The sequence below is a fragment of the Tupaia chinensis genome, unplaced genomic scaffold (genome assembly GCF_000334495.1).
Source record: "Tupaia chinensis unplaced genomic scaffold, TupChi_1.0 Scaffold000420_1, whole genome shotgun sequence".
Classification (NCBI taxonomy): domain Eukaryota; kingdom Metazoa; phylum Chordata; class Mammalia; order Scandentia; family Tupaiidae; genus Tupaia; species Tupaia belangeri.
The window spans coordinates 1,953,085-1,963,375 of NW_006159925.1; positions in this window are offsets into that span (position 1 = coordinate 1,953,085).

The window sequence follows — 10,291 nt, forward strand, 5'->3', positions numbered from 1 at the left end:
TTTCCCTGAGGACCTTTGCCATCAAAGGTGAAAGTGAACCAATGAGAATGTGTATATTTATGATGTAGAATGGACTAAGGGATATTAACAAGTCAAGCATGAGGTTAACCCTCTTTCAGATACTACCTGGCCAAGAGTACAATTCAAATAACCAACTCTGGTGACTGGAAGAACACACCATGTATGTGTGTAATTAAAATCCCAAAGGAATGGGAAAATGAGGAAGAGATTGCAGCATGACCGCACCCTCCTGAGCAGCTGTTTTCTTCCTCTGCCTCTCCTCTGTCTCTCTGTCTCTGTCTGATAAGCACACATTTTTTCCATCCAAATAAAAAGTCAAGCATGATATTAATTTGTCATAAGATTTACTCTATTAAAATGAGGCTTTAAGCATATATTTTATGTAGTTTACAAAAATAAAATAAAAAATTGGGCCAACTGTGTCCCGGCATTTAAGGTGGCTGGATCTAACATGGGAAAGCTTGTGACTTGAGTTCTGACTGGGAAGCCTTGAGAAGCATGCCAGGTGTGTGTGCTTGCACGCTCAAAATCCCACCAGGATGAAGTAAAAGGGAAGGAATCTCAGCATGACCGTCTCCCTGTCGCAGCTTTCTCTTTGACTCCTTCTCTCTGGTAAACTCATGTACCCTCTGGCAAATTGAACAACTAAATTATATTTAAAAATTAGGAAATATATTTTCTCCAAGTACAGAGATCTAGTAAATTATATCTTTGGAACTTTTTTTTTTTAATTACACACATACATGGTGTGTTCTTCCAGTCACCTGAGTTGGTTATTTGAATTGTACTATTGGTCATGCAGTATCTGAAAGAGGGTTAACCTCATGCTTGACTTATTAACATGCCATTCCAAAATTCACAGCATTTCCTTTATCACTCACACATGCACACACGCATGCAGACATACAACTTATGACTTTTATATGCAGCTGTATGTACAATTACACCATTATGTGTGTGCATGTGTGTATGAGTAAACTCTCTTAGTAGGAGTGGTTCAAATATTGAGGGGGAAGGAGAAAGTAGACAGGCCAAATGCATGCATTACATTTTCTTTTCTTTTAAAAACTATTTATTTAATTTTATTTATTATTATTTCATTTGCTATGGCATGGACTCTTACAAGAAAGAGAAAGAAAGTGAGAAAGCAAGCGACTTGAATCATGGTTGGCCCTGTGGGAATCAAGCATCTTAACCACCACTCCACATACTGGTCCCATGCCTTACATTTTCTAAAGAAATGGTGAAATCTCTTCTCTGTGAGGTCAAGTTATCCATTCAACAAATATTTGCGGAACACTTCTATTGGTCAGGCTTCGTTTGAGACCTGTGGTACGTAATACAAAGAAGTTAGGCAAGAGCTTTCTCCCCCCTTAGTCACTCATAAAGTGGCAAGATTGGACTGGCTTGAGAAGAAATGTCAGTTAGGGCAAGAGGAGGAGTCCCAAGGTCTCACAGGAACAGTGGTAAATTAGGGTGGCATCTGAGGTTTTACAGAAGATGACCAGGCTACAGTGAGGAGAAGCAGCACATCATACAGGGTTAAAGGAAAGGAAAAGAGGGAGTAGGAGGACTAGCACATACAGAGCCTAAGCTACGTTTTTAATATGCCAGAAGGCATGTATGTTTGCGGAGGCAAGAGAGAGAGAAAGAAAGTGAAAAAGCATACCATACCTTCCACACCCCATCCCCATGAGACATGGTGATGCCACAGTCCCGTCTCCATTTCTCTTTTCAGAATCTAGGGCACGCATGCTCATAAACCTAGCATATTGTTCAAGCCACCATATCCAAGACTTAAACCACAAGTTCAGACAGATGGAATCCAGCTGCCTTAACCACCACGACAACAGCGGACCTCCGAGATGAAACGCAATGCTCTAATTGTGGTAGCTCTGATGGGAACACCACTTGCAAATTTTCTTTCCACACAGATGCATAGTAGTGTCTCTCCACACTTGCACTTTGCAAAGAAAACATTTTGAAGTATAATCTTTGTTTACTTGGCATTCTTTATTATGAAAAGGATTAGACTTGCCAGGGTAGGAATTTAATGAGAAAGAAAGGGACTTATTCTATTCTTGACTTCCCAAATAGGCTCTTGAATCCTACATTAGGGGAAAAAAAAAAAAAAAAAACCCTGTAAAAATTCATTTGTTTTGTTTTGCTTTGCATTGATGAAATGTAATTCTGAGGATAAATTTCTTTAAAGGACAGAAAGTAAACATTTAATAAAACATTGCGAAGAAACTAAAGGAAACCCAAGGTGACTTACCTGAGAAGAGGAAAGGAGAACTGAGTGGGGTGTGAACAGGAAATAGGAAACAGGAACAGGAAGAGCCTAATGGTGAAAGTAGAGAAAACGTCCATGGGAAATTATAGACAACAAAGTCTGTACAGCTATTGGCAGCGTCCGTGTATCTAAATGAGCACCAAGGCTGGTTGGTCCAGAACCATCTGGCTCCAGACTCAGGCACCCACTAGGAGAAAAGCTGATCAAGGAGTCCCTGTCACCCTCAGCAGCCACCCTACCTCACCTGCATGGACATTCACCAGCCTCATTACTGCTTGGTGAGCCTTTTCTGATTCCAGAGTGAATTGTCACACAGAAAGTGAGACCTATTCATGCCTAGAGATATAGCTGAGATTCAGTGAACTGCTCCAAGTGGAAATTCCCTTTTCAAAGATCTCATGGCATTGAAAAAAGTACCGGCTCCATGACACTCAAAGAGGTGATGGTCAGATGGACAGGAAGAATGGGGTAGCTTCTGCCCTTAGCTATCCCTGGACAGTGGTGAAACCTCCTCCAATTACTGACACAGCCAGTTACAAATCAGGCCCATCTGTCCTTCTCCACTGGCATCTACGGGTCTTATTCACCTGCCCTGTTCCACGTAGACCCGTGCCTTTCACAGACCACAAATTGACCCATCTACTCTCTTCCATTTGGGGAACAGAAAGTCACAGCCTCTTATAAAATGTCAGTCTGAGCTAAACTGATCTCATTTATCTCTGGGACTGCGAATTCCACCCGCCTTCACTTGACGCTTCCATGCTTTGACAACCTGGCAGTCACCGGGATGGTAATAATTAATGAAAATTTTGATATTCTGTCGGTCTGAGAATATTAACTGGGTTAGCAGAAGTAAGTAATGACATACAATCGCAGACCCAAAATCAAATACAAGTTGGAGATAAAATTCTGTCACTGTTAGTATCTGCCTCATTGGTATTGCGTAAGACTCAGATTGAAAACATTGTTTCAGGCTATAAATTAAGGTACATGCTTTTCAGATAACTCAATTTCTCCCTCTCCACTAGGAAACGCCTTGTGAACTGAGCAATAAAGCATTACCATTGAGACAATCTTCATCCCAGGAGATTGTGACACAGCACAGAACATTAATTACAGCTACTAAGGAGGGAACGACAAGTGTCCATCAAACTCTCAGACTGGGAATAATGATCAGGATTTGCAGATCATGCTCACAAGAAAAAGAATCTTATTTGTTTCCTTATTTTTTTTTTTTTCCCTCTGCTTAACATCAGGAGAAGCAAGAGGAAACCTAGCACCTGGTCTCGCTATTTTGTCTTAATTGTATAGCAGATCATTTAATGATTACTTGTGAACTTACATGAACACAATTTGCCTTAGTATTTAGGAACATAGGATTTGGAGTTTGAAAGACCGTACTTTGAACCTGGGTTTTTCTAATTAACTTTGGGCAGTGGAATAGATATTTGTTTATCTACTAAATCAAAACTCCCCTTCTTCCTTGATTGTTAATATAATGGGGTATCATATTATCCATGGTCTTTAGGAGAGCCTGAAGCAAAGATTAAAATATAGTTCTTGGTTGGCTGGTCCGTAGTCTAGAGGTTAAGAGAGCCAGATCCCACACAGCCCATTGTAGTTTTAGTTCAGCTCTAGAGGCTTGAATAATATGCCCGGCACATACATGTGCGTGTATGACCAAAATCCCAACAGGATTGAGAAATAGAGGAGGAGGATGACCATGCCCCATTATGAGGTTTTTCTTCTCTTTCTCTCTCTCTCCTTCTTTCTCTTTCCAGTTCTCTGTCTCTCTGGAAAGTGCATATACCCTCTGGCTATTAAAAAAAATTCTTGGGGCCAGCTGATGGCTAGAAGTTATGTCACTGGACCCCCACATGGCCACCCACAGTTAGAGCCTCAGATACAGTGACTTAAAAATCACACCAGATGCCTATGTATGCATGCTCAAAATCCCAGGAGGAGAATGGAGGCAAAGGGACTGCAGTGTGATCACCCTCCCTGGGAGGTGATTTCTCATTTTCCCTCTCACTATCTCTGTCTCTCTCTCTCTTCTGGTGAGTGCACACTCCCCCCCCCCAATTTTTTTTTTTTTATTAGGAGGGGAATAGGAGGACAAGGAGAAAGTGATGCAATGAAAGATCAAAGCTTGGGACCAGCAGTTGGCGTAATGGCTATGGCACTGGACTCCCATGTAGTTGACAGTGGTTCAAGTCCCGGACCTGGTAACTTAAATTCATGCCAGGCACATGTGCATGTGTGTCCAAGATCCTGAGGGCAGAATGGAGGAAAAAGGATTGTGGCGTGGCCATCTCCCCAGGGGGTGATTTCTCGCTTTCTGTCTCTCTGTCTTTATGGAGAGCACACATGCCCTATAGCAAAAACCTCCAAAGAAAAAAAAAAAAAGAAAGAAAGGAAGATCAGAACTGATTCATATTTTGCCAGAAGTGATTCTGCCTTTATAGGAATTTACATAGGGACAAAGCAGATATTAAATCTATTTGAGGATTATTCCAACAAATTGGTAATGGGAAATCAACTCAGAGCAGCACAGTGAAGGGAGAAGAGAAGGATTTATCCAATTCTTTCCCAGCTCCTTCTCACTGGTGAACATCATGGGTGTTCGAGTCCTCCATGTTTCTGGATTTTCCCTGAGGTTGCTCACCACAGAAAGAAAAACACAGAGAAAAAGGAGGAGAAAACACTTCCCAATGGGGTGTGGTCATGCTGCAACTTCTTCTCCCCCATATCTGTACCCTGTCATGATTTTGGGCATGCATACACATGTGCCTGATGTGTTTTTCAAGTCAGTGGGGTCAGGATTCAAGTTGCTATTGGCCATATGGGATCCAGCTCCCTTAACCATTAGGTTGGCTCAATGTAAGTTATTTTTAATAGTTCACTCAAAACTTATTTGTGATTTTCTGTTGTTGTTGTTTTTTAATTTTACTTGACTCTGTTAAGAGTGTTCTGGAAGATATTTTCCTATCCAATTTCAAAGAAGAGATGAACAAGAATGACCTATACTACTTTGTGTTTCCTTTGAATGCTTATATTTGACCAAATCTAGAAGGTCAGAAGAAATGGAGTAGCATCATATTCAAGGTTATGGGAGCTGGAGCTGGAGACTGGTTCACATTCTGGCTTTGCCATGAACTGTACCTCAAGAAAGTTCTTCATCTACCTGGGCCTTACTTTTTCTTATCTGTAAAGTAATAGTGAAAGTAATAGCTACTTTAATATATTTCAAAGAGGACTCAGTGAGTTAACATACATGGATATCTCAGAGTGTAGTAAGTGAGCAATGAGCATTATCTGTCTTATTAGATGGTTATACTGTCTGTGAGTCCCATGCTTATAGTGCAACTTCATTTCCCTCAATGCAATTGCGTAAATCTCTTATCATTAGAGAGATTCTTGGCCAACCTTGGCTTGATCCAAGTATGAGGTACTTAACGAGTGATGTCAAATACTAGGGATGAACTAACTTCCTATAAAAGTAAGCAGTCTATCATTTATCCTCCGAAAAGAGAAGGGCAACAACATTGAAAGAAGTGTGAGTCTCTCAGAAGGAAGGGCCCTAATAAATCCAAGTTTTATCATTTATTTCCTTCTTCTTTTACTAAGTATTGGTTGATTTGAAGCTTTTGAAAAGGAATCTTCTTCTCTCTGAACTTACATTTGCATTCATATCTTAATGAAAACTATTGTGAAATGTTACCTCTGAATCATTCTGTCATCCTTACTATTAGGGTCTTATCTATCCACATTAGACATATCCGTATTTGGGTTGATTTATTTCTCGGGTAATTTCTTAGGAAATAAGTTCTTTTATTCATCTATTTATTCTCCCACTAGCTTGGTCTTTTGTTCTCTGTTGCTTCAATGTTATCAAGAATATAGCTTATTCCTATTTCATCATTTTTCACTTAAACTCTTATATTCAACTTTATTTTGTATTATAAAAATGGAATTGAATCATTTCCTACCACACACTTTGTTCTTTAATAAATCAATTCACATGTTCTCTTGTAAGGGCACAGATGCACATCGGCCCATGCACAATCATCTCCTTTCATCATCTTTCAGTCCTGGGTGAAATGTACTCTGATGGCTATGATCATAGTCACCATGTGCTAAAAAATAATTTTCTATTCAGTCCAAGAGGACTTTTTCTTAAAAGAATGCCTTGAGCAGTGCTTATTACTGAGGCACTTTGAGAAGTCATGTGCTTCTTCTTTTTTTTTTTTGAGAAGTTTTTGCCATAGGGCGCGTGTGCTTGCCAGACAGACAGAGAGAGACAGAGAGACAGAAAGCGAGAAATCACCCCCCGGGGGGGATGGTCACACCTCAATCCCTTCTCCTCCATTCTCCTCTCGGGATCTTGGGCACACACGCACATGCGCCCAGCATGAGTTTATGCCACCAGGTCCAGGACGCGAACTGCGAACAACTACGTGGGAGTCTAGCGACATAGCCATTACACTAACTGCTGGTCCCTGAAGTCTAATGCTTCTTAATGGACATTTTTTATTCTGCTTAAGACTTTTCAAGAGGATCCCTCAGTCTTTTAATAAAAGAAAACCTTTATCTGCAAAGTCAAGATGTTTAAGTAACAACACTATAGCACAATTTTTTTGTGATAATTATAGTGATTAATTATATGATTGCACCTTTCACCAAGAAATCTGGATCTTAAACATACATTTGACATTTTGTTTCACCTTAATAAAGAAAGTGTGATTGCGACAATTTCACAGGAAGATTTACAAGATGTACTTGATTGTGTTGTTTGTAAAAGGAAATAACCAAGCAGTTACTGCAGTGCATTATTCCTGGGCTTTTGTGTGTAATTACAAAACCTGAACAGCAAATGCAAGTGCTGAGTGGACTTCAGGAATATTATAACTAAGCCTGTGAAAGTGCATTATTACTTTAAGTAAGTGAAAGGAACTGGATTTGCATTCTTGAGCTACTTTTTGGTACATAATTCCTATATCTAAAAATTTTGTAGTCACTTTGAAGCTTTTCAGAGCATTTTTTTCTAGACTTGTCAACTTAGTTATTCTATTAATGTTTGACAATTCATTCCAGAGTGCTTAATTAGCCTCCTTGATAATTAATCCTTGCAGTTTCAGGTTTCCCACAAAAGCTTTATTTCCCCCCAAAGACATTTGCAAATACCTTTATTTTAGCAAGGATTACATTGTTCTTTGTTAAAAAAAAATGCCCTCTCAGGAACCAGCAGTTAGCGTAATGGCTATGTCGCTGGACTCCCACGTAGTCGACCGCGGTTCGTGTCCCGGACCCGGTGGCTTAAAACTCACGCCGGGCGCGTGTGCGTGCGTGCCCAAGATCCCGAGAGGAGAATGGAGGAGAAGGGATTGCGGCGTGACCATTCCCCCTGGGGGGTGATTTCTCGCTTTCTGTCTCTAAGTCTCTCTCTGTCTGTCTGGCGAGCGCACGCGCCCTACAGTGAAAATCTCTCCAAAAAAAAAAAAAAATGCCCTCTCTACTTCTCAAAAGCACGTGTGGTATTCAGAAATGTATTTTGAAAATACAACATTTCCTAGAGCAAACTTATTTAAGCAAAAATAAAATGTATTGATTTTCATAAATGAAAATTCAGGGAGTATGACTGAATTGAGACAAAACTGAACCAAGGGGGATGGAATGATTTTGTTAAGGTATTATCTTTCTTAATTCCTAAGTCTTCCACCTCCCCACCCCTCATTTAATTCTCAAACAGATATGGACCTCTGGCTAAGAATTTCCCAGGTTTAACTTTGACTTGCGTGGGCTAACCATAGGAAATACAAATTAGTTATTTAAACAAAGTTCTTAGAATTGCAACTCCTGTCTTTACTGAGGTTGCATGCTTGTAATCAAAGGGGAGAAAACACACTCCACACTCATGGGTTGCAGAGTCCCTAACCTCTCTTGGAACGTCTTGTTGAGTAATCCGAGGTCTATTAGAGTTTGACGTTGTAGGTAAAATAATCTATCTTATCTAGATTAGGCAAGAAAATATTATTCAGTATTAATAAAAAGCTTATACAATCTTGATCAAGCTCAAGGCTGAGCCTGTGGGATTGATTTTAAGCGTTACCCTAGCAGGAGTGCTGGCACCACTGACCCCACCTGGCCAAATTCCCTCTGCTTCCCTCTGTAGCTGCCACTTCCCTTCTAACCCAGAGCCGCGCAGCCTCGGCTGAGACCAGTACACACTGGGCCAGTTTCTGAATATGGCTTGTACGGGTGCTTTATGCTCATGGCAACTAAATGATGTCTGCCTGTCAGCATACAGGAGTGATGAAAAAAGTAGCTGTGTGGTCCTTGTCATTTTCTGTTTATGCTGCTAAGGCAGGGCACCTGAGACTGGGTATTGACAGTGCACAAACAGGGATTGGGTCACAGTTCTGGAGGCTGGTGAGTTTAACATGAAGGTGTGGCATCTGGCAAGGTCGTTTTGCTTCATCATAACATGGCATAAGGTGGAAGGACAAAAGGAGGTAAAGGGGGTTGAACTTGCCCTGTGAATCACTTTTAAAGGCCCCACCTCTAAATACTGTAACAATGGCAGATAAATTTCAAAATGAGTTTTGAAGGGAACAAATATTCCAACCACAACAGTTATAAACTGAGAAGGCAGATTTCACTGGATATACTGAGATGTTTAGGCATCGAAAAAGGTTTTAAAGAATTGTGAGTTGCACACATACAACTCCACCCAAAGATACGGACTGTTATGAGGAAGTCTTACAGCTAAGAAAAGCACATTTCTATGATCTCTCTTGTTCTTAATTTTTTTTTTTTTGAGGGTGAAAGCGTAATCAGTGAATAAATGGTAAACAAAATCATAAGCAAAAAATTAAAGGCATGCTTTATTATCTCAATACTTGGCCCAAAGTAAATGCATAATGTAATATTTAAATGAATTATTTGACAAACTATTTTCAAAATAAACTTGTATCTAGAATATATGAAGAATAATATCAGATATTACCACATACGGTTTTACAGTATAGATTAGAAAACAAAGAAATGACATTATTAACATAAATTGTGACATCTATGGAAGAGAAAGACATTTTTGAGCTATTATCAGTATGTTCAAACATTAAAAATAATATATAACATACTGACATTGATGAAAATAATAATTCCCAAGAATGAAATTTTAATATGAAATTCTCTCCAGGGTCATTTAATAAAGAAAACCATATATTTCATGTATTTAAGGGGATAAGTAAGCTCAGTTAGTATAAGCAATTAAAATCCAGATCCTTAATACTGTACAAACATTTATTAATCATTTTCCCTGAGGTAGGGTGCTGAGATTTTTAAAAATATTTATTTATTTAATTTATCCATTATCATTATTATTTTTCAATTTTGGCCAGAGAGAGACAAAGGGACAGAGAGAGAGAGAAAGGGAAAGTGAGAAAACAACCCACCAGGTACAGAACTCCAACCGCAGTCGGCCATGTGGGAGTCCAGCTCATTTAAACACTACACCACCTGCTGGCCCCGGTTACTGAGATATTGAGCACATTCTGATTTCTTTTTTTTTTTTTTCAGATTATTGCATACAGGCCACCTCAAATATTTATTATTTCTGTTAGAAACATCATAAATTGTCTTACTTTTTATTATTCACATTTATTTATTTATATTCATTCACTGTACATCATTACAGTATACAAAGTGAGATTTTCCACCCATAATACACCATATATTGGCTCAATCAAGCAAATCAGCATACATGTTATCATCAACAAATAATTTTCCATTTGTTGATTCCTGTATATTTTGCTTTTTTTCCCATCCTTGATTCCCTCTCACCTTCTGCCATCTCCCACCCTCCTCCCCCACTGTCTCTGGTATCCCATGGTTGCTTTCTATGCCTTTTTCCCCCTACATTTTATTGATTCACTAAAGATCTTAATTAATCTAAATATTTTCAATAGCAAGCAC